General features: G+C 44.7%; 1 protein-coding gene across 2 annotated transcripts in view; it reads right to left on the bottom strand.

Annotated features, from left to right (window-relative positions):
- GRIN2B (glutamate ionotropic receptor NMDA type subunit 2B) overlaps window positions 1-16537 on the bottom strand; it is a 431156-nt gene extending 414619 nt beyond the window's left edge. Inside the window, exons 1-3 of one of the 2 annotated variants that reach the window (XM_040488859.1) lie at window positions 16427-16537; window positions 15856-16092; window positions 14430-14857 (exon numbers count right to left, since the gene is read on the bottom strand). The gene's annotated coding sequence lies outside the window, so the exon portion shown is untranslated. Of the gene's footprint in view, window positions 1-14429; window positions 14858-15530; window positions 15614-15855; window positions 16093-16426 lie in introns of those variants that run through there. The other variant, XM_040488860.1, reaches the window with a different exon arrangement.
- Between the last annotated feature and the right edge of the window lie 6219 nt (window positions 16538-22756).

Genomic DNA, 22756 nt, shown 5'->3' with positions numbered 1-22756 from the left:
TTTTTAGAATAAATTCTTTGTTTAACCAATTAAACTTCCTTCAAGATTTCTCAAGGTAACATGCTGCCCTCGAGGGCTCTCTCGAGGCAGAGGCAACAGAAGGAAGAGCCCTGGATTTGGAATTTAGAAAAGCTGAGACCAAGTTCCAGCTCGTCTTCTTCACTGACTGTACCATTTTGGACAATGACTAGAGCACTTCATACCTCAATTTCTTCATCTGTAAAATGGAGAGAATAGTTCCTGTCCAGAATTCCTCCTAGTGGGTTCTTGGGAAGATCAAAAAATGTGTTGGGAAGAAAACCTCTGAGAAAGCCCTTAGTAAACTCTAAAGTACTCCAGAAATGCAAACGATTGTCATTATTGTGGCCAAGGTGGTTTATGTCTGCCTGGGTTACCTTCTTTCTTTGCAAGAATTCCTGTCTTTCTTGAGATTTACATTTGGCTGTTTGCATGCTTCCTTACAGCTTTGCATTTTATCCTAGGTTTGATCAGTTCATGGCCACTTTGCCCAAGGCTCACTTCAATCCTTAAATCCTGGATTAACTGGTGCCTGTTGGTGGGTCTCTTCTGCACTTTTTGCACTACGAATTCATGTTCTGTTGACATTCTAGGAACGTGTCAGCTCACGGCCATACCTTCTTCTCTTGCCAGTTATGATTTGATGAAATACTCAAAGAAGGCAACGCCAGCGTTACTCTGGAAGCCTTAATTCAGACACAACTGCCTCATGCATGACACCCTGCTACCCAAACTGGTTCTAACTTGGTTGGGGCCAGGAGCCATCAAAGCAGTTACTGCTTACTGCATGCTTACACTGGGACAAGTACTGTTCACAATGAAATAAAATAATGAACTTCATCCTCACGGTAACTGAAAGGCCGGGATCATTAACACCTCTTCTTAGAGACAACGAATCTGGGAGTAGAGAGAACTGAAGACATTTGCCCACTAAACTAACAGGGCAGAACAGAAACCCTGACTGTCTGACTCCTGAGTTCTTGGTCTCTCTCAGTGTTTTCAACACGTGCCACCATAGTAGAGTGCAGCAAGAATGCATACAAGTGCATGCCACGCACACCAGGAGCACCACCCCCAGCACCTCCAAACGTGCCGCTGGAGGAGCTGGTAGCCAAGAAAACATAAGAAACCAAAAGGAAACAGCCAGCAGTCGAGAAGCACAAGTTCTGGAAATAACAACCCACTTCATGCAAAACTCCACAGTAATTACACGGATCCCATGCCCCTGCATTTCTGGAAGTCCTGGGTGTGTCCCATATTTAATTAGCACATCAGAAGAATGAAGTCCACAAATATTCATATAGCTCCAAGTCCTAACAACTCTTCAAATTCTGCTGTGCACTCTCTTCTCTTCCACCGTCCTCATTACGTAAAACCAGACACACACTACGTGTCTTCTAAGTCCCTGATCGTTCAAATCAACCATAAAAATTTACTACAAAGCTGCAGGGCATAAAGCTTCAGAATGTGAGCTTAAGCCAGACAGCTGGGTTCAAATCCCGGCTCGGCCACTTGAGCTAAGCAAGTTTCAGCTTCTCCATGCCTTAGAATCCTCCTGCATAAAATGTAGGTAATAATTTTACCTACTTTCTAGGGTAGCTGGAAGGGCTGAATTCATAAATGTGTGTAAAGCACCGAGCACAGGGCCTGTAGGCCCTCACACCATGTCAACAGCTGTTTATTACGTGGCCACCGTGGGCCAGCATTCTGCTGGGCATGCAGAAGGCCCAGAGTAGAGGCTGGTTCCACCCTGGAGAAATTCACATCAAAGGTGGGTGGGGCAGAGACACAGCAGGGGTCCTCTCAACCTGGGGAACCATGGGGGGCATGGAGAGAGCAGGGCCTCCAGCCCGAGGGGACCGGGAAAACCCAGAGCAGAGGATCCCTGAGCTGACTCGTGAAGGCGGAACGGGACTGAGAGGCAGGTGAGGTGAGGTGGGGAGGGCACTGCAGAGAGAGAGGCAGGAGCAGGGGCCTGAGCGTAAAACGGCCTTTCTTATGTCATTGGCTTGGTCACCATCTCCATCTCTACTCTTCTTGGATCACGTGAAGATAAAAGATAAGCCTGGAAAAAAATAGTTCTATACGCAGAGCTAGAAAGATTAGTCTCGTTCTCCGTTCTGACAAGTTTTTATCTCGTTTCCTAGGTAAACACTGTGACAGAGACCTGAGGAGATACAGACCAAAGATTACAAACCACAGGTCACAACGCCTTGGTGCCTCTCCGCATTCAGAACACGGGTGACTTTGCCACCGCGTGCCTGTCTTCTCCAACAAATATTTTCTATTCCCTTGCCTATGGGGAGGGGATTACCGCACTAAAGGCCACAGGAAAGCTGTTATCCTGAGCAGGATGGAGTTAATAATATTGTACGGGCGTATGTGTGTATATTAAATTTATGGTTTAAGGGGATTCTTTATGCTTCCTCATGTGATCCACAATACAATAACTGTCTCCCCTAAAAACCTCATTTTGCAGATGAGGAAGGAAGCTCAGCAAGGTTATGTAACCTGCCTGAATCACACAGAGCTGAGGTGAGGTCGGGAAGAGGCCTGGTTTCCTGGCCCGTTGGCCACTGTTCCTCTTTTAATACCGCTGTACTTGAAGTCACTGACAAGTAGTTTAAAAATATGCACGTGGCAGAGCAAAGGTACCAGAACTCTTTGTGGCACCAAGAGATGGTGTCTTTCCTTAGATGGAAAAATAGAGACAGGGAATTTAACCTTTATAGTATATGTTGACACATAAACCGCTCTCTGTGTCAAAGGTTAATGCAGGTAGTTGAAACAACACTAGGTTCCTCAGACTCTTTTTGGAATAAGGTAAGTCTACCTCATAAAACAATAACCATGATTCCATTAATAATCAAAACCCAATGACAAAGCAGTATTCTTTTTTTTTAAAAGATTAAAAAAAATTTTTTTAATGTTTATTTGTGTTTAGAGAGAGAGAGAGAGAGACATGGGGTAGGGGAAGAGAGAGGGAGACACAGAATCCGATGCAGGCTCCAGGCTCTGAGTTGTCAGCACAGAGCCCAACGCGAAGCTCGAACTCATGAACCACGAGATCATGACCTGAGCTGAAGTCAGAAGCTTAACCAACTGAGCCACCCAGGTGCCCCCAAAGCATTCTTGACTGCCATTCTCTTACTCTAACCATCTGTATCCACTCAAAGTAGTAGTTGAAAAGAAACAGGTACAAGAAAATGAACAATTTTCAAAACGTCCACAATCAAATGAGTAGGAAAGGATCGTTTCCTCTTAACGGGAGAAGAGTTCAAGTTTGGAGGTGAAGTGTATCTAAAGAATGGCAGGCCCAAGCTAAGAACATGGTGCCCAAGCTTCAATCACCATGCGAAATGAAAGAGATGCTGATTTCCAGTGCCATGGATTTCTCCCCTTTGTCTTCACTGAATTACACTAAGGTCTAGAAATTGGCCATAGGGATCCATGTTTTCATTTGACGACAACTTTGCTTTTTGCCAAAAGCAAAACGCAAAGAGAAGTGATCTAAAAGAAGTCACTTCAGCTGAAGTTTCAAAGTACATGCTACTCACAGGTTCCTCTACATACAACATGAAGCCTCATGTTCTTTTACAGGGAGGCAGCTCTTTACAATTTAAAGAGAGAAGGCTTAGAAACAAGGATGTAGCTGGAGGCCTGGCTTGCTGCTCACAGCTGTGTGACCTTGAATTCTTTAATCCTCACTCTGTTCACCTGAGAAAACGATGTCAGCCTTATGGTAAGGATTAAATGTGATAACATATGTTAACATAATCCTGGATATCATGGGCACATTACAAACATCTATTGCCCTAATTCAAAGCCCAATTTCAACAGAAGATTGTCTTGAGCAAAGGCAAGACAATTCCTTTTGGGTAACTATTATAGTTGGACTGACAGGAGTAATTCTCAGTAGGTTCATCCCACCGTTTATCTCTAAAATGATCTAAAAAAAAAACTCTGGCTAATTCCAGGACCTTATTGCACCTCTCCCCAACCTCTGTCTCAGTTGCACAAATGCAGATTTATCAACAAACTAGATTCTCCACCATGGTGACTGGTGACTGAAAGATCGTTCATACATTTCAGAGTTAACCTTGAATTTTATGTTGAAATCAAAGCATCTTTGTAAATAGTGCAGAAGAGAAAGGAGAGATTGAGAAGGTGAATAACCATGGTCCTATTCATTCCACAAAGCCCAGTGCAGTGAAGGTGACTGGGGGATAGAGATGAAAAAGCCCCCAAGGGATTTGTCCCAAAAGCCAGCGTAAGAAAAATGCTACAAACAAAGGGAGAATAAAAATAGTATGTGAACCAACAACTTGGGAGAGCTTATTTCTAGCTGGGAAGATCAAGCAAGACATCATGGGTGAACCAGCCATTGAGATGGACTTGAGGAATGGACGGTATTGACACGGAATTTGGAGGAAAGGAGAAAAGCATAATCAGCGATGAGTAAGAGCTTTTTGAAAAAATACCCCTTATTGAACACAATGTAAAATAAAGATCAAAGAGGTGAGACACTAAGAAATGGGTGTATTTTCATTCTATTGGCCTAGAGTTAGCATGAAAAGATACTCTCAACCATTCAACTCAGGTAGAATTCACCCAAAGCATCAAGACATGCTTGGATGGCAAAGATATGGAAACATTAAAGGCATAAATATGTCAACTTTATCCTCAATACACATTCATTTTCATCATCATCTTTATCGACAACCAGCATTTTTCTGAGCACTGCCCAAGTGCAGAAAGCATTCTGCTAAGCACTGAGGACATAAAGTGACATAAGGCATGAATCTTGTTCTCATAGAAAACTGACAAATTAATCAACAAATGAAAGTGATTTCTCTCCCATATGCAGGCTCCAAGAAAATCCATTCAGTGTTTTTTCTCCAAAAATCCAAGGGATCAACATTATCCTACCCAAGAAAGACCTTCTGCACCTGAGCACCCATAGGTAGCACCCAGGGGAGGATTTCTTCTGTAGTCCTTCTTCCTATGTGAGCTGAAGGAAAAACCAGGACACAGACGTAAAGAGAACCAGGTAAGGACTGAAATTGTTCCCTTTCCCCCTTTAAGCCCGGAAACGGTCCCGGAATTTCTAACAAGGTGATAGAAAGGAGAGCCATAAACCCTGAAGGTACCAATTCTGGCTCCTGATAAAGCTGACCAGCAAAACAAATATAAGGGAAAAGGCTACAGCGTCTTAATGATTTGGATGCTTTGCTTACACACAGCCAACAAAGGCTGATCTAAAAATTCAGATCGGTGTGCACACTTCTTGGGTCTCTCCGAAACACTTAGTGCCTCACTCCTCAGCACATCCCACCAAACCCCAGTGACAGTCCAAGCCACACTGATGACCTTTCTCTCCAATCTCCCATCACTATTAGCTGATGTTCAAAAAAAAAAAAAAAAGCAGCAGGGTTTTTACTCTCTTATGGTTTGTCTTTTTTTAATTTTTTTTAACATTTATTCATTTTTGATAGAGAGAGAGTGTGAGCGGGGGAGGGGCAGAGAGAAAGGGAGACACAGAATCCAAAGCGGGCTCCAGGCTCCGAGCTGTCAGCACAGAGCCCGACGCGGGACTCGAACTCACAAACCATGAGATCATGACCTGAGCCGAAGTCGGACGCTTAACCGACTGAGCCACCCAGGCGCCCGTTATGGTTTGCCTTTTTAAAGGAACACAGATCCATAAATCTGCTCTTTTCTTACCTCTACATTTAGGTTCACATTTATTTTTAAATGGGCAGGGAGGGAGCCAAAAAGGAAGGATGTGAGAAAACTATTAACTCAGCTGGCCTAATAATCAGTGATTAAAGTTACAGTCAGAGAAGAACGGAGCACAATACCTCCTACCCTCTTCCTCCTCTTCATGCCCTTAATATTCTACTTCAGGCACTGAGAGGGAGGGTAACATGGCTAGTGAATTCCAACCAGCACTAAGATAATTGTACCATTCACACCCCTCACCAGTCAATCAGGGTCTGCTCATCCAGCCTCATTTATTAATAGTTTCCCTACACTTACACTGTTATAAAGGAATGCAATGAGGCTTTCTCTCTGAAACGAGAAATGGGGCACCGTCAATAAAGACTAAGTGGAAGGAAGGATGTTTGCAGAACCAGAGGCCGTGCACCTTATTTCACAGCCACCCGTTTCAAGGGTGTCGAGGAAAGCAGCTCCTTGACTTCTCTAACTTTCCACGCCAGGCCTATGTCAACGTTGAGAGCGCTCGGGAATAAGCACAGCCCTGCTCCTAATTCAACACCAGTTCCACCCCTTGTATGCACTCTGCACACTAAGTCCCCTCGTATTCCAACCACTTCCTGGGCCTCTGGCTCAGGGACCCTCTGCCCGTCACGTAACTGTTTAACAGCGATAGGGTCTCACTCTACCTGTTAAAACGCTAGGACCGCAGGACATTTAGAGAGACCAGGTGCCTTGTCAATCACCTTGCCCCCTGGTTCACAAGCATGGCCGCACATTAGAATCCCCCCTGGGGCGTATTTTTAAATGACTTCTGCTTGAATCTCTTGTGGAGAGATTTAATTTAACTGTTTGGAGTATGGCCTGGGCAGGGACATCACTGTTGTTTTGCTGTTGTTGGGCTTTTTATATTTCTCTTTGTTGAAGCTCTCCAGGTGACTTTATTATTGAGTTGGGATTAAGGAGCGCTGCATAGCCTGTCTCACAGATTCAGAAATGGGAAAATCAAGGCCCAGAGGCAACGGCTCGCACACAGTCACCGAGTGCAACAACACGCACAAAAAGAGAAAGAAGCTTCTGACTCTCAAGAACACCACTGCCTCCACCACCATGTAGACAGCGACTGGATACCCTGCAAAAACTTAACATTTCTAAAGACACATCAAGCAGCACCGTGAAGGGCTCTGAAGATGTGTGGATGAGCAAATGCCCAGCACTGGCTGACTTAAGAGACATGCATTCCAGAGGGGCCAGTGGGGCAGGGCAGTGAACGAGAAAGCAGTGAGAAGAGAGTCAGTGGACGTGGCCCTCCCCCACGGCTGTGTCTTTAAACTTTGGAGCTATTTGCACAGCTTTAAAATGGTGGTTGTAGAGGTCAGATCATCTTCAAGGTATTAATATTAATATTAGAATTAAGTCTTGTTAGTATTAACATTCTTGTCCCATGTCTCTCTCTCTCTCTCTCTCTCACACACACATACACACACACACACACACACACACACACACACACACACACACACACATTACTGTACCTAAACTGCACTGATACATTTAATGCATTTAAGGTTATTTTTTACTATTGTATTTGGTAGGTAAGTCACTATACACGTATGCCCACACACACACAAGTCAGGCGTGTACGGGTGCATGGGGTGTGCACATATTGGGATGCACACGGAACACAATGATTTCTAACCCAAAAGACACCAGCAACTGTGGAAGCTGAGTGACCAGACTGCTTCAGAACACGCACGCATTTTTCACAGAGGACAATTAGCTTTTGAGAAAAGGATAAAAGCCATCACCTCAGCTTTGGGTTTCTTCTGAGCCTCTCTTCTCCCCTCCCTTAACAACGTAGTGCTCTTATCCCACCGTTGGTTTTAAGTCCCACTTCTCAGAAAGAAACAAGATCTCTGATTTCCTAAGAAATTCTAACCAGCGGAAGCCCTGGCAGGGTCCATATAAAGATTAAACTGGACATTTCTTTCTATAGAAGGAAATGCACGGTCTTGGTGAGGCGGTGAACAAAAAGACATGGAGCGTGGCGTGTGTAGAGCATTGTCTGGTTTTCAGGAGTCAAGTGAGTTCATTAGTCAAAACCTTAAATTATCCTAATCTAGGAAGCTCTCTTCTTCGGACATCTCCCTCCCTGTAGGGCTGGACTCCAGGCAGGGTCGAAACCTGTCCTTCCGTTGCCTTCCACGTCTGCCACTCCCGCAGGCCCAGCCTGGCTTCCTCCCCTCTCCCCTCTCCTGTCCCTCTGGTCACACAGCCTCCGCTGCCCAGCCCCTCAAGTTGCCCTGGAACATTAGTCCCTCAGGTCAGCCAGTGGTGCCATTTGTTCATCCACACACCTTGAGACTCACACTGCTCTCTTTATACGGAATGGATCTTAGGGTTACGGGAGGGGTGGTGGGAGGGGGGATGGGCTAAATGGGTAAGGGGCACTAAGGAATCTACTCCTGAAATCTTTGTTGCACTATACGCTAATTTGGATGTAAATTTAAAAAAATAAAAAATAAAACAAGTTAATTAAAAAAAGGCTTCAAGCTGAGCTTCAGCTTCTTTTGCTAATGAAATGAGTATGAACCACAAGACACAGAAAACTGGTGGAAGTGGGGGTGGGGCAAAGGGCAGAAGGACAGGCAGCAGAAAAAGATGCAAATAAAATTCAGAGTAACGTGCATCTCAAATCCATCCGCCCCTGTTAAGCACCCCTGCTACAGGTCCCTCAAGTGGTGGCTGAAAGTGCCTTTGCATCACCTCCACGCCTGGGCGTCTCCATGAAGAATGCTTCTAAAACACCAGGCCACCTAAAAAGCCTACCAAAAAGCATGCAGTAAATTCCCTGGGAATAACTGAGCCCCTCATCCATCACTCCCCTTTGCCATTAAAGAAAGCAGCTAGCGTCTGAGTGGCGTGGCAACTCTCTACCTCTCTACTTTAGAAACACATGGGGCTAGGCTGGTCCTTCATTTCGAGTAGCTTGGCCTGGGCTAGGATCCAGCTCTCTCCTTGGCTACAAACCAACTAACAGCTGTCCCTTTCTTTATAATAGCCATCAACAAAGTTAGTTGCAATCCAGTGGCCTAACATGAAAATGGTATCATTTGCTCCAAAGGCAAGCCTAATAAACAGGGCTAGGATTCATTAACTGTAGAATCACTAAAGCAGAAATTAGAGCCTCTGGCCTTTCCTTTCAAGAAGTCCCTGACTTTGTTCTCTGGCCTCATCATTTGGAGTCTGAAATTCCTAATCAATGAACCAGCACATTCCTGTGTTGCTCTTCTCCCCAAGTTCAGGGACGCAAGGAGGAGCAGAAGGCTTAGGGCTTTTGTACCAATTTACCTCTCCATCTGCTCTCCATCCTCCTACAATGGCCATTCTCTCTTTCTCTTACATTTTATTTTTAAAAATAAAAACACAGTTTAAACGTCAACACCTCATTTTCCCAGGCTTCCTTCCTTCTAGATCTTACCTAAGTATATGATGATCTCTTTACACGTCTCCCCCAGTCAATCATAAACTACTGAAAGGTACAAACCAGAGCTCATTTTTTCCTATAACACAGTTTTTGACAAATACTGGTTCTTAACAAATGTTTGTTGGATAACTGAGTAGAGCAAATGACATAAAAATAGATGCAGTTAAAAGAAGAGTGTGTGAAAGAAAAGAGACAAGTAGACATTAATAAGTAGATAAACACTATGTAGAGGAGAAGAACATAAAAAGAAAGAGAGGAATCAATTCTAAGAAGGGCCAGAATAAGAATACACAGAGAATGAAAGGGGAAGAAGCAAAAAGACGCACAAAAAAGACGGTGAAGAGTGACCGAAGAGGGGAGATGGGTGCACTTGGATACACGGATTGCTCCTGGATCTTTTCTTCTTTAAGAACAAAGCAGGAATTCTAAAAGTTCCAAGAAGAGAATATGTATGTGGAGCCGCCAGTGTTAACCATGATGTAGAATTAGGTTCAGGAATGAGACAGACCCCGGATGCATGGCCTGGGCAACTGTGGCATCACTGGAGAGTGTTAGGAGTGTGAAATCTCAGGCCCCACCCCAGACCTAGTGAATCAGAACGTATGCCTTAACAAGATCCCCAGGTGATTCCTATAAACAAAAAACTTTGAGACGCGCTGATGTAGACATGTGACATCCACAGGTAACCCCAATGGTGTGGTGCACAAAGCATTGCCAGTAAGCAGCTACACAACCTTGAGCAAATCACTTCATGTCCCTGGATTTCCGTTTCTTCACCTGTGAAATGAGAAGGTCAGAGCAAGTGCATTCTGAACAGTCGCAGAGCTCTGATCTTCTTGATCTCATCCAATAGCATAACTTCAAATCGTTCCTGTACCCACCAGAACAAACAACAAACAGCATTATTTACTAATTAATATTTCACTTCCTCTCTCCACGCAGTCACTTGGTATTTTTTCAAGTATCTGTTATGTGCCAGGCACTGTGCTAAGAACAAATGTGTTAAGAACAAACATCCCTCCCTGTCCTCAAGGAGCTCCCAAACTTGTCAGGGAAACAAAGCATCGAAACAAAATTGGGATAAAGCGTGCTGATCATCATGAACGAGCACTGGCGATGCACAGAAGGCAGGGCAAACATTCTGCTTGGGGCAGTCACGGAGGATTTCAACAAAGGGCCAACATATGCACCACGTCCCTTCCCTGCCAGCCTCAGCTGCAAGCACTAAAAAGTGAAGAGACAAAAATAAGGTGGTTGGAGAGCGTCAAGGAACCGAGCAAAGGCTCCTGAACACTCCTCTCTGGGTTCACAAAATGCCAAGACCACCGCACAAGAGATTTTGTGTAGTGGCCACAGATAGTGCCATCCATAGCCACAGGTGCCCCCTAGAAACCCACCTCCTCTGACTTACGCCTTTTCCCTCGTTCCGACTACATTTGGTTCTTCTAGCATCTGCGTCCCTCTGAAAGGCAGTATCAATTCAACCACTAATGTACTCTCCCTAGAGACTTCTGTGGTTTCAAAGAGGGGATGCACTTTAATAAATGTGAACAATTCATTAGACCAGCAACTCCTTTGATCTCTATGTATTTATAGAGACGACACTGGTATCCGACTGCATGCACAGAAGCAGAGACTGAAAATGTAATTTACTGAAAGGAGGAAATTTCTAGAATTCCTAAGGAGGTTGGAGAATGGCAGTGGTGAAAAGGAACCTCACTTGCCAGCTTATCCCCTCCTGACCCCCAGCAAGTTACATGAGATGAGTGGCTTTGCCAGTCCTAGCCTTCCTGATTAAGGAGAGAAGGCTGTCCCTCAGAACAACAGTTTGCCAACCTTTAGAACGGTGAGTTCCACCCTGGCTTCCTTGCTGGTCCTGACTTCTACAGGCTGATTTGTTGCTACGGTCTCTTCCCACACAACCTGTCCTCTCCCCTGCCTCCTAGATTTCCTACTCCATAAATATTCATTACATTTGCTTTCACTTGTTAGCAGTGGTGGACACATCACCTTCATCTTCATCTTGCTGACCGAGAAAATAGGGGGGAAACCCCTGCATCCTGGGTTCATCGTCTTCATGGAGGAGAAGGGAGAATGTTTTACAAGGCAATGATGATGTGGCCAAGGGCTGGATCAGCCCAGTCCGTTTTTTCTCCCTGTCCAGCACCACTCATCACCCCCCCCCAACCAATTTCAGTCCATGTGTCCACCTCCCAGGCACCCATGCCCCTCCCCACACAAGGCTGGTGCATATACATGAAGGTCACACAAGATGGTGGAGGTTCTGAAGCCATCTTTCTGGAGGTGAAGCAGGAATACAAAATCAAGGTACCTGCTGTTCACTCCTTCACCAGAGGAAGTCGCTCTTCTCGCTCAGCCTTAAAAAGAAAGGCACTTGATGTGCAAAGTAGTGACTAGAGAAATTTTTTTCTTCCTCCTCCTTTCCCTTCATTTTACCCCCTTACTTAGTCTCTGCCTCTCTCTGCACCTACCCCTGCCATAAATTACACATATACGGTGGCAAAGAAAGACTCTTCAGACAGACAGGCTTCCTAGGAATGGAACAGAGAGTGGAAATTACACAATCCAGGGGCACACCCTGCTCCTCTCTTTGCATGTTAACAGGTATCTCTAGGCGGCCATATCGCTCTGTGTTCACAGGTCCGTCATGCTTTGCTACACCTGAAACACAGAGATAGAAGGCAACCATGTTGTTCTGCTGCCCTTCAAATCACCAATCTAAACTCCTTAACCTTGCTTCCTTGGGAAGTCTTTATTTCCCATCAGGTTTTTTTTTCCCCCCTTAATTGCACATCACAGAGGCTCCTCAACTGAAATTAAATTGGCTCTTCCTCCCACCAGCAGCCACATTTCCTCCCCATGGAACCCACACTGTAAGGGGGGTGGCAGAAGGAGAGATGACAAAATAGAACCTAGTCAGCTCTTTGTGCCATGAAGGAAAAAAAAAAAAAAAAGAGGACGGTGGCCTGGAGCAGCCCAGAGCCCCACGGAGTCACGGCCTCACCAAGACTGCTCATGAGGACGGGAAAAGCCTGCCTCATCAGGGTCCCAAATGGCTTTGGACATGGGGGAGGTACAGACCACCTGTGGTGATTCCACCTGGAATCCTCCGTAAGCCACTACCAGTTGGAATGTCTCCCCTTCTCTTTGTATCTTTCCTACTCTGGAGTCCTCCTCTTCCTCAGCACCCTCCCCTTTTAATCTCTTGTCCTTTGCCTAGTTTTAGGGCCAACCCATGATGGCCTAGAACCTGGCTTACTCCCATTAGCATTCTGGGAGAATGTGGCTGAGACTCTGTCAAAAGCTCTGCTGTCAACCTGGTCACCAACCAACATGACGAAGGACCTAGTCACTGTAGAGCCCTGTCGCAGGCACCGGGCACGCAAAAGGGGCATATGCCCCACGGACACCCACCTCGCCTTGTTCATCTGCACGTAGCAAATCATTGCACATGGAACTGCTTTTCCCACCCATACCTCTGTTCTATTTCGAAGTAAAATTAAGAATACATCCTCCCACTCGAAGGAGTAGAAGCAGATGGAGAACTAGCCCGGGTGTCTATAAGGTGAGCACACACCCGATAACCTCAGCTGTTTGTAGATATGGTGAGAACGGGGCTCAAAGTGGGATCCCACTCTCTCATTCTGATGACACCATGGTTACAGATCGCCGCTTAACGGATAAAAGCTCAAAAGAATGAAACCTGGAGGAGAGGAGTAGCGAATGTGGGTTATGTCCATCCTTTCTGGACAATGAAGAAATATCTTCTGGTGTGATGTCGAGTGACAAGGATCTTCTGCTACTTCCCCCACATCCCTTTGGTATTCTGGACCGTTTCAAAGTACAGTTATTAAAAATGCCAGAATAAAAAAAAAAAAAGATTTGGGGGTGAAATGCTTTCAGGAAGACCAGTGATGTAATGATTCTGCTACATTATTTTGTAGATCTTTATCTCAACCTGATTTCTGCATCTGGGCACTTCCCGAGTTTGGGGGTGTACCGTCAGTGGACCAACGAGGACAGCACCAGTCACCAGCTCACCATCATGGCCCTCCAGCCTGTGGATGATCTGCTTTCCTCAGGAGTTGTCTTGGATTGCATGAGCGACTAGCTGAAGAGTCATTAGCTAAGTCTTTTCTGTTTCTCCTGCTATTTCTCCTTTCAAGCCCCTAAAAATACTGCCTCGCCACCTTCCATATGCCGTAAAAATTGATCGGGGGGGGGGGGAAATAAAGTATGAATTCTCTTTTGAAGGTACCAGACTAACACATGCAAACGGCACATCTCTTTGTTTAACACAAAGACTCACGTGTCGAATTCTGCACCCCTTCCACATGCACAGCATTTCAGAAGTCTGCAAGATAGCCATTTTGCAAGAGTGTGGAAGTAACAGTTTGCTTGGAGGATGTGTGGGTATAAATAGATGTGTAGACAGAAGGAGAATTTTACAGCTCAAAAATAATAGCACATGAAAAGATATAAATTAAAAGGAGACTATTGACAGAATTCCTTCTTTCCAAGCTTAAGATTTCAGTCCTTTTAACCTGCAGCATCCTTCAATTCCAGGTGTTCTTAGACCAGCCTGATTCCCCACCTAGACCTGTCCCTCTGCAGTAGGCCTCCCGGGATCTCTGGGCCCGGTGTCCATGCTTTAGACAGCAAGTGGACTTCAGGGCAACAGCCACAGTAACCTCAATCATCATTTTCATTTTTTAAAGGGCTTTAAAAAAAAAAACAACCCTAGGAAGGTAGGGACAGGAGACAGAGAGGCATGGAAGTGTCAAGGGGGAAAAGCTAGCCTGAAAAAAAAAATTTTTTTTCTAGATTCCCATAAAAATCAGACCTTTAGCCCTGGGTGAATAAAATGCTATTTAACTCAAAAATCACATAGGTCTCCCATGCATGTCTACATACATCAACCTTTATGCCATCCAACATCTTCCGTCCTTACATACATCCACCCCCAATGCCTCCTAAAAATCCAAAACCTGTTTGATGAGGAAGGAAAAGGAATAACATGGGAGATTTCCCCCTTTGTAATAAGCCCTTTTTTCCCCCAAACCAGCATTATTTTATTATCTTGTCACCGTTTCTTCCAAAAATTCCACTTGAGGGATTTGAAGAGAGAGATAAACAAGGAATCCCTACCCCAGGTGAGACGAAAATAAAACAGAATTTGCCCTACCTTGGTTTGTAGAAGACAAACCTCTAGACGGACAGATTAAGGGAGTGAGCATGTTGGGAATGTCCAGTCTCCTCTTCTCGCTGGCATATCCATATAAGAAAGACGAAGGATAAATGAAAGGAAGATAATTTAAAATCCAATTTTGCGTGAATTTTGTTTTAATCTTGTGTCTTGAAGAGATGCAAATTCAAAGAAAAAAGACTGAATTCAGAGGTAATTCAGGATATGGAGAGCAGCTCACAATGCAGAATCCAGAGTAATTATTCCATTTGCATGTGAGGTTAGTGGCTGGGCTATTTTTTTAATGCTTCTTCTCGCAATTACGGTTTTTGATTTTTGGAGCTTTAGTGGAGGAGGCTCTGTGTAGAGAAGCTGGGGGCCGGCTCTGTCCCTCCGTGGAGCATGGTCATTCCCAAAGCGTCCCCTTCCTAAGGGGGAAAAAGAGGCGGTCAGGGTTTGATTCGAGTGTCCCCGGAGGGTGAGAAAAATGCATCCCGAAAAAGATATCAATTCGTTTGAAGGAAAAGGGGGAGGAAACCCCGCATTTCCCACAGAGTGCACACGAGAGGAATTGAAAACAGCTGGCACCGGTCTATAAATAATTCAGAAAAGGTCTGGCTATACCATTCCTGGGACAGGCATGGATGAGAGGTGGGAAAGCCAACCTGAATGGAAGAGGAGAGAGGGAGGGAGGGAGCAAAGGAGGGAAGTGGTAAGGAAGGAGGAAGGGAGGGAGAAGCGGCACCACAGAGCAACACACACTCACACTCACACGCAGAAACACAATCCCCACTTAACTCGCCAGCAAGTGCGGCCCCCAGCCCCATCTGCAGTGCTGCTGACATGTCTGTCTCGCTCTCCCCATCGCCTCCAGCAGCAGCGCCTCCTCCCACCCCGGGATTGTGCTGAATGGGTTCTGATTGTGCACTGGGTGCACACTGGGCATTTCTTGGAAGGGGCACACTGACACGCGCGCACACACACACACGCCCCCGACGCGCACGCGCCCCCGCGCGCGCACTCACACTCACCCCCGCGCACACTCACCCCCGCGCACACTCACGCCGCCGCCGCGCTGATGTGCAGCGCACGGGGCTTCACCTGCAACGTGTCGATTGGACGGATGGTCGCGGCGCGTGGCTCCGGCCCGGGGCACCGATGCCCAACCTCTCTGCTCGGTAAGGGGATTAACCCTCCCCAAAGACCAGAGAAAGCCCTACCCCTTCACCCTAAAAAAAAAAAAAAAAATTTTTTTTTTTTTTTTAAAAAAACCACGTCCAAATTAGCAAGTGCCGGGTTCTGCTGGATTTAAGAGCTTCACCTAACACCAGGTTAGTTAACGGTTCACCGCTTCGACCCTTTATCTTCCTGACACCCCCAAACCCCAACACTGAGACATGAGACTCCAAAGCGAATATTTACGTACCGACTCGGAGCGCCTCAGCGATTGCAGAATCTCCGGAGAGGGGTGGCGGGGGGCAGGGGATTGAGGGTTTTCCTTCCCTGCAAAGCAGGATTGATAATCCGTGTCGGGGGTTTTGAAGTTCACGACTCTTCTTGGCCAAGCAAAAGAAAATGCATTCGGACGCCAGCACTTCTGGATTGTGGTCATCAAAAATCACCCTGACGAACACTTTCGATAGGAGCAAAGCCCCGAGATTTCCTAGAGGTGAAGAAGCCGAAGGAAGTGGTTTTTGAAAAGGGGTGGGGGGACCTTCCTTTCTCAAAAAAAAAAAGGGGGGGTGGAGAGGCAGGAGCCCAGATTCCAGTTGGTGATGATCGGAGCCGGGGGAGGGGAAGCGGGCGGGGGCAGGCTGTGCAAGTCAACCGCGCGGCAGCGGGAGAGGAAGGGGAGGAGGGGGAGGAGGGGGAGAGTAAGAAAAATGGGTATTAATCACCGGGGACGGGGGCTGGGCGGGAGAGCACAGGTTGCCTGGTCTGGATTTGGGTCTCACACCCAAAAACGTGCCCCCCCCCCCCCCCCCCCCCACCCCCACCTCACACACACTGGCTCTGGTGGGGGGAGAAACCCACGAAGCCAGGGAAGATGTTTCTGCTCCCAGGCTGTGTGTGCGCGCCCGCGTGTCCTCTTTCTCCACGCCCCCCACCCCACCCCACCCCCAAACCCCTGCACCCCCTCACTCCTATTGCTAAGACTCCGGCGGAGGCAGCCTTCCACGTCACGTGCTGGGGGAAGTGGGGTAGGTAGGGGGAAAAGGCTTAACCCGAGTCCGTGGCGCCTCCTGCCGGCCGCAGTGGGGCACAGCAATGAGAAAGGGCTGCTAAGGGGTGTGGGGAGCGAGACAGTGCCCCCGGTGGGCGGCCGCACTCGGCTGCAAAAAGCGTCTCAAAGGCGGAGCTGCAGTTTGAAATTTAAGACCCTTGCTCTCTTTTCCACAAATCAGCCTTGGCTTCCTACGGGCAGGCCGTGTGCAGGACGCAGTTTAAAGCCGGGTTCTTGCCTTCAAGGAGCTTAAGATCTATTTTGAGCACACGAGGCTGACGGGAAAACAATGGGAAACAAAGAAAGGCAAATGTAATAAATTAAGGTCTAAACTGTGTAGTACAGACTGTATGTGTGCTTTGCTGACTTCTAGCAAAGGTTCAAGGTGTTTGGCATTTTTTTTAATTAAAATAGACCCTGCTATTTAAAGACATTGAGATGATGATGGGATAGGGGAAGGATCCTTAAATTAAACTTGATAGCATGGCATTTACAAACCCACCCTCTTGTAAAAGGTAAACATCCATTCGTTTCTCTCCCTCTTAAACTGCTTTCTGTTTTAATAGCATTCCTCACTACCTGTGGTATTGTTTATTTTTAATATTAATATCATCGTGGATGCATCATTTTTATCCTGATCCGTTGTCTCTTCAGAGATCCAGAATATTACAGTGATGGAACGTTTTCATACTGGTTATATCATGAGCTTCTCACCAACGTTCCTGAGAAGCAGCCATATAAAACACACAGGCAATAATCCTGTGTAAAGTGGCAACACCTGGTCATTTGGAACTTTGATCTGTGAGGAATCCATCAGATCTGTCCCGCGGCCCGATAGACCAGGAGGTAGTCATAATATATCTGAACTAATTCATGGTTCCTAGTTTCTGTTAGGCTTCCTTCATTGTTGCATCTGAGATTTTTTAAGGCACTCACAAACACATAAGTATTATATGAAAACACAAATACTGAAATTATTCTCTCTCAGTAATGGTATTGCTGCTCTTCTAAGACAGGGTAGGGTTGATCTTCCAACTCTTTGGAGAACTACAGAACCACTCCAGAGGTGCTGTGCCCCTTGAGACACAACAGCCACCCCAAGCCCCTCTATGTGCAGGTGTCTAGGTGTTAGAACATAGATTCCAGGGCCCCATAGATTCCAGAGAGCAAGGGCCCCATGGGAGTCTCCTGAAACCCTTCTTGAGTCTCCCAGGAATGCCAGTACCTTCAGAATAATATCCAAACTCATTCAAGGGTTGACCTTTAACCTTGTTAAAAAAAAAAAAATCTCAGAGCCCACCTTCCCCTTCCTACCCCAAACCCCTTCCACCAAAACTGGGTCATTCTTTTCTATTTTCTTTTCTTCCCTTTCTGGACCCAGTAATTCCATTCCAGTCTGTTCACTTTTGCAAGTACAGAGGGGAGGATGAACTCTCTGAGCCCCCTCTCCCTAATTAAGTCCACCCTCTCCTTTAGTTTCTAGCTCAAATCCCACCTCATCTGAGGATATTTTCAGTCAACCAAGCATTCCTAAATTGATTTCTGTAACAACTGCAGGACTTTTAAAATGAAGTGTGACACCTTACCACCATTCCCCTGCCTCCCACCGCCTGCATTGGGAAATGTGTAGAGGAATTTGTATGGTACTGGCGCGTATGATGCACCCACTGGCGATACTACACACACCAAAAGGGTCGTCTGGTCCTGCGTCCTGAAGAACTGGCCCAAAAGGAAAATAATACTTCCATAAGCTATTTATGTTGAACCATATGAAACTACTGATAATCAGTCATATGAAACTGCCAGCCATATGAAATAACCATTATTGACCTCTAATAAAAAGGCCATTTCACAAAGCTAAACTTAAAATTGTATACTTATGTAAATCTCCTGCCCTTTCCAATTACTTAACTACTTAAGGAGATAGACCGGCATAAATGTTATCCATGTGTTTCCAGCACCTGACTGTTGGTTAGCAACCTCAGGAGTTCACCTGGTGAAATTCTAAATTGGTTCCTGGACACAGAGAGCAAGGAAAGACTGAAGAAAGAGACAGACTACTCCAGATAGGTCTTAATAAGCAAGACAACTTACCTACCTCGTCTTGGGCAGCCACAAGATGAGTGGATCTCAACAGCTGCCCACCAGAATCTTAAGAGTCTATATAGAGGCCATAATGGGGTTCAGTCATGTACGCAGTTCAGCTGGTCTCAACCCATTACTCTCTAAGCTGTATCCTTGAAGTGGCTCCTAGTGCGAGAACCAGTGGGTAGAATGTCCATTCCAAGGACAGGGAAGGGGGGTGAGGAGTTTCCAATTGCTCAGTCCAGCTTGTGGGTCAACTGGCAGTCACATCCTCTCAATGACCTCCTCTAACAGTGGCACAATCCCAGACATGAGGCCTCAGTAATTTTTTTTTTTTTTAATGACTATTAGAAACCACTTTCCCAAGTAGTTTTGCTAACTCTGGCAGAGCTAATTCTAGGAACCATGCAGCTTTTGAGTGGAAGGCGGCATCTCTTCACCATGGTGTTCTTTGCCTATTGTCCATTCAATGGAAGACCTCTCTCCTTATTTCCTAGACTCCCTGTCACTTCCCTGCACTTCTCATGAACAACCTTCGCCTCCAAGGACCACAAGCCTTGCAATAAAACTGTTTTCAAGAATCACCCAGATTCATAAATTTGGAACACCTTTTCTCAACATTGCAAATATGTATTTCCTAACTCCTAGTCAGGAAGCACAAAAAGCAATATTCTAAAAAGACAAGATGTTGAATTATATTTCACAGCATAGTTTATTGAAGTAAAAGCTCTTGCCTGAGGCCGCTCATGACACTGATGCGGGTATTCTGCCAGCTCTCTTAACCAGAGAGGATCCTAGGGTGCCTGGGTGGCTCAGTTGGTTAAGCGTCTGACTCTGGATTTTGGCTCAGGTCATGATCTCATGGTTCATGAGTTCGAGCCCCACATTGAGCTGTGCTGACAACAAGGATCCTGCTTGGGATTCTCTCTCTCTCCCAATCTCTCTCTGCTCCTACCCCACTCATGCACTCGTGCTCGCTCTCTCTCTTTCTCTCTCTCAAAATAAATAAACAATAGAGAGGACCCCAAGAGATGCAAACACTCTTGTCCATGGCCTCATCAGCAGATGCAAAACCCATGCTTTGCTCAGCCAAAAACAAAAAAAACAAGTGGGTGGAGTATATTAATCTCACAAAATCTGTCATATCAAGCCCTGGTACCACAGGGTAGGGCCTGAAGTTTACAAGTTGGGGTTCCTCTTTAAGGAAAAGAGTAGAAATTTTGAAAGTGAATATTTACTTAAAATGAGAAAATAAATCACAAATAAAAACATTATTTGATACTTATTAATGCTGCAAAATATTTTTAATTAAATAGCAATTGTAGGGGCACCACCCACTGACTGGGTGGCTCAATCAGTTGAGCTTCCAACTCTTGATTACAGCTTAGGTCATAATCTCAGCATTCGTGGGATCAAGTCCCACACCAGGCTCAGCACTAACAGCATGGAGGCTGGTTGGGATTCTCACTCTCTCCCTCTCTCTCTGCCCCTCCTTCACTCATTCTCTCTCAAAATAAATACATAAACACTTTAAAATAAATAAACAATTGTATTAGTTATTGCCTGCCTGTTCTATAATACTTATTTTTCTATATTTTTTGACTTCATACTCTTCATATTATGATTTATAATATCATTTCTATGGAAATAACAGAAAGAATCCAGTCTATCCTGTACCGTGGTTGCTCAAAAATTGTTATTCATTTACTAATCACTTAGACAAATTTCTTATTGGTTGTAGTGCAATGTATGTTTTTAGAATTGCTGTCAAATTAGGGAAAACCTTCATCAAATTTCTTTATTTCTTTTATGTATAAGTTGTAAGGTTTCAAGAATTTCAAGTTTTCTTGAACAGTGATTAATACTAAATATTCCTTGAGTTGATGACACTCATTAACCAGTTTGCAATATATTAAAAGTTTTGCATTATCTTCATCAATGTTAGTATTTTGTCTCAAACCTGCTAGGAATTTAAATCTTTTTCCAGTGTATTCATTTGGTTCACTCCTCTTCTATAACTGGATTACCAAACAATTCAGTTTGATAACAATTGATAACAATTAATAACAATTCAGTTATTATTCAAAATTTCTCTTTTCTTCTTAAAGAATTACAGTTTTGGTATGACTTGAAAAAAAATGTTGCAATTTGCTTCTTAATGTCATGTTGATTTCTACTGATGTCAATGCTAATTGTCTTTTTTATTTTACATGCATTAATTGTTATGTGACTTTTCTTATTTTTCCAATAAATAAGTGTATATAATAAAAGAAAGAACTCCTCAAATATGTTCCAAACAGCAGTCTATAATTTCTCACTCGTTTTATTAAAATGTCCCCAAATGTCTTTCCAAACTGCAGATAAAGTGGCATCATCAAGCTTTATCAACTCTTTGAAGAAGTGTTTTAAATGTTTGAAGAAACATCTTTAAGTCTATGTTCAGGTTTCCCTTCCCAGCCTAGGAAAAATTTTAGAAGCTTAATGTTGATGTCCTCATGGTACAAAGCTTGAACAGCTTTCTAATGGGAAGCATTACACTTGGATTCTTTAAAGAAGATTCTAAGTTGTCAAATATTCTATTTGTGAGACAAATCTGAAAGGGAAAAAAATCGCTACAAAATACAAAAGTGGGCTACAATTTCAGGGAGGGTGGAGGCAGCTTTTTCTCCAACTAGAATAAGGGGATGAACCACTGAGCACACGACCTGTGAGACCTTCCATGTCACAGTGCTGGGGGAGGGGGCACAAGAAATCTTCCTGGAAGCTATTCCTTCATTGAGAAAGCTGGCAGTAAGTTACCTCTATAGGGAACTGATTGCAAGCCGCATAAATATATCTCACTAAACCCAAGTTACATCATTCCCAACACCAACCTTCCCCTCTCTTCATCTCAAAAATGCTCGCCACCACTCCAACGACACCCAGTGCGAGGGGAAATCAGACGGAGAAAGTTGGAGTGGAAAGAGACAGCAGTCTTAAATGACTGCAATTAAAATATGCTACTTTTGCAGATTTTACTAAAACATTTGGACACATTATTAGGGCCTCTACCACAGCCTTAGAAGAAAGGGCCCCAAGTGAGGGGCTAGGAATCTGAAGCTGCATTAGCTTCAAAGTCAGTCTGCCTCTGCTCGTTACCTAATGTAAAACAGGATTCCTGGTTTCTAGAGAAAATATTCGAATTTTATCTTTGAAAAAATAATTTGTTAAAGGCTCAGTTGACAACATGCATATTAATGCCTTCCGCTGAATCCAATCCATCTTCTTTTGCTTGCGATTCCTGGAGTGTACAGGAAACACAGAGCATTCAATTTTAATAACTCTTACAAGCATACTAAGATCCTGATTCTACCATCATTACTCTTGTAAAAGAATCTCTATTTTGTTCTTATCATAATGATATTAATTATTCAACCCGGGCACTCTGCTTTCAAAGGGATAGTTAAACAACCTTCATCCCCTCCCCCTTGTCTGAAGTCCTGCCTGGCCTCCAACAATTGAAAAAGTCTTCAACATCCACTGCGTTTTCACTGAGCCTGTTGTGTTCCTCGTAACAGTACACTTCTACACATTCACATCAGATACTCAGGGCAACGTTTCTTTAATACTTCCCTAAATGGTCCCTTTTCTTTTCTAAAATACACAATGGGGGCAGAAGGAAGGAGAGAAAGAGGAGAGCAATAAATAAGACTTTCACGGAGAAGAATCATTGAATCCAGAAAGTAGATATAAGTTGTGATATGATAGTAAGTTCTCTGTTAAAAGAGAGAGAGAGAGAGAGAGAGAGAGAGAGAGGGAGATGATGGTTTTTTTTTTTTAAAGAAATCCTTTAGAATCTTGATTTTTTAAAGTTTATTTATTTTAAGAGAGAGACAGCAGGGGTGGGAGAGAGAGAGAGAGGGAATCCCAAGCAGGCCCTGCACTTAGCATGATGCCAGGCTCGATCCCACAAACTGTGAGATCAAGACCTGCGCTGAAAATCAGGAGTCGCACACTTAACCGACTGAGCCACCCAGGC

The sequence above is a fragment of the Herpailurus yagouaroundi genome, unplaced genomic scaffold (genome assembly GCF_014898765.1).
Source record: "Herpailurus yagouaroundi ecotype Mexico unplaced genomic scaffold, PumYag 166, whole genome shotgun sequence".
In the NCBI taxonomy this organism is placed as follows: domain Eukaryota; kingdom Metazoa; phylum Chordata; class Mammalia; order Carnivora; family Felidae; genus Herpailurus; species Herpailurus yagouaroundi.
Note: the sequence above shows the minus strand (reverse complement) of the source record. Positions and strands in the feature narration are given on the sequence as shown.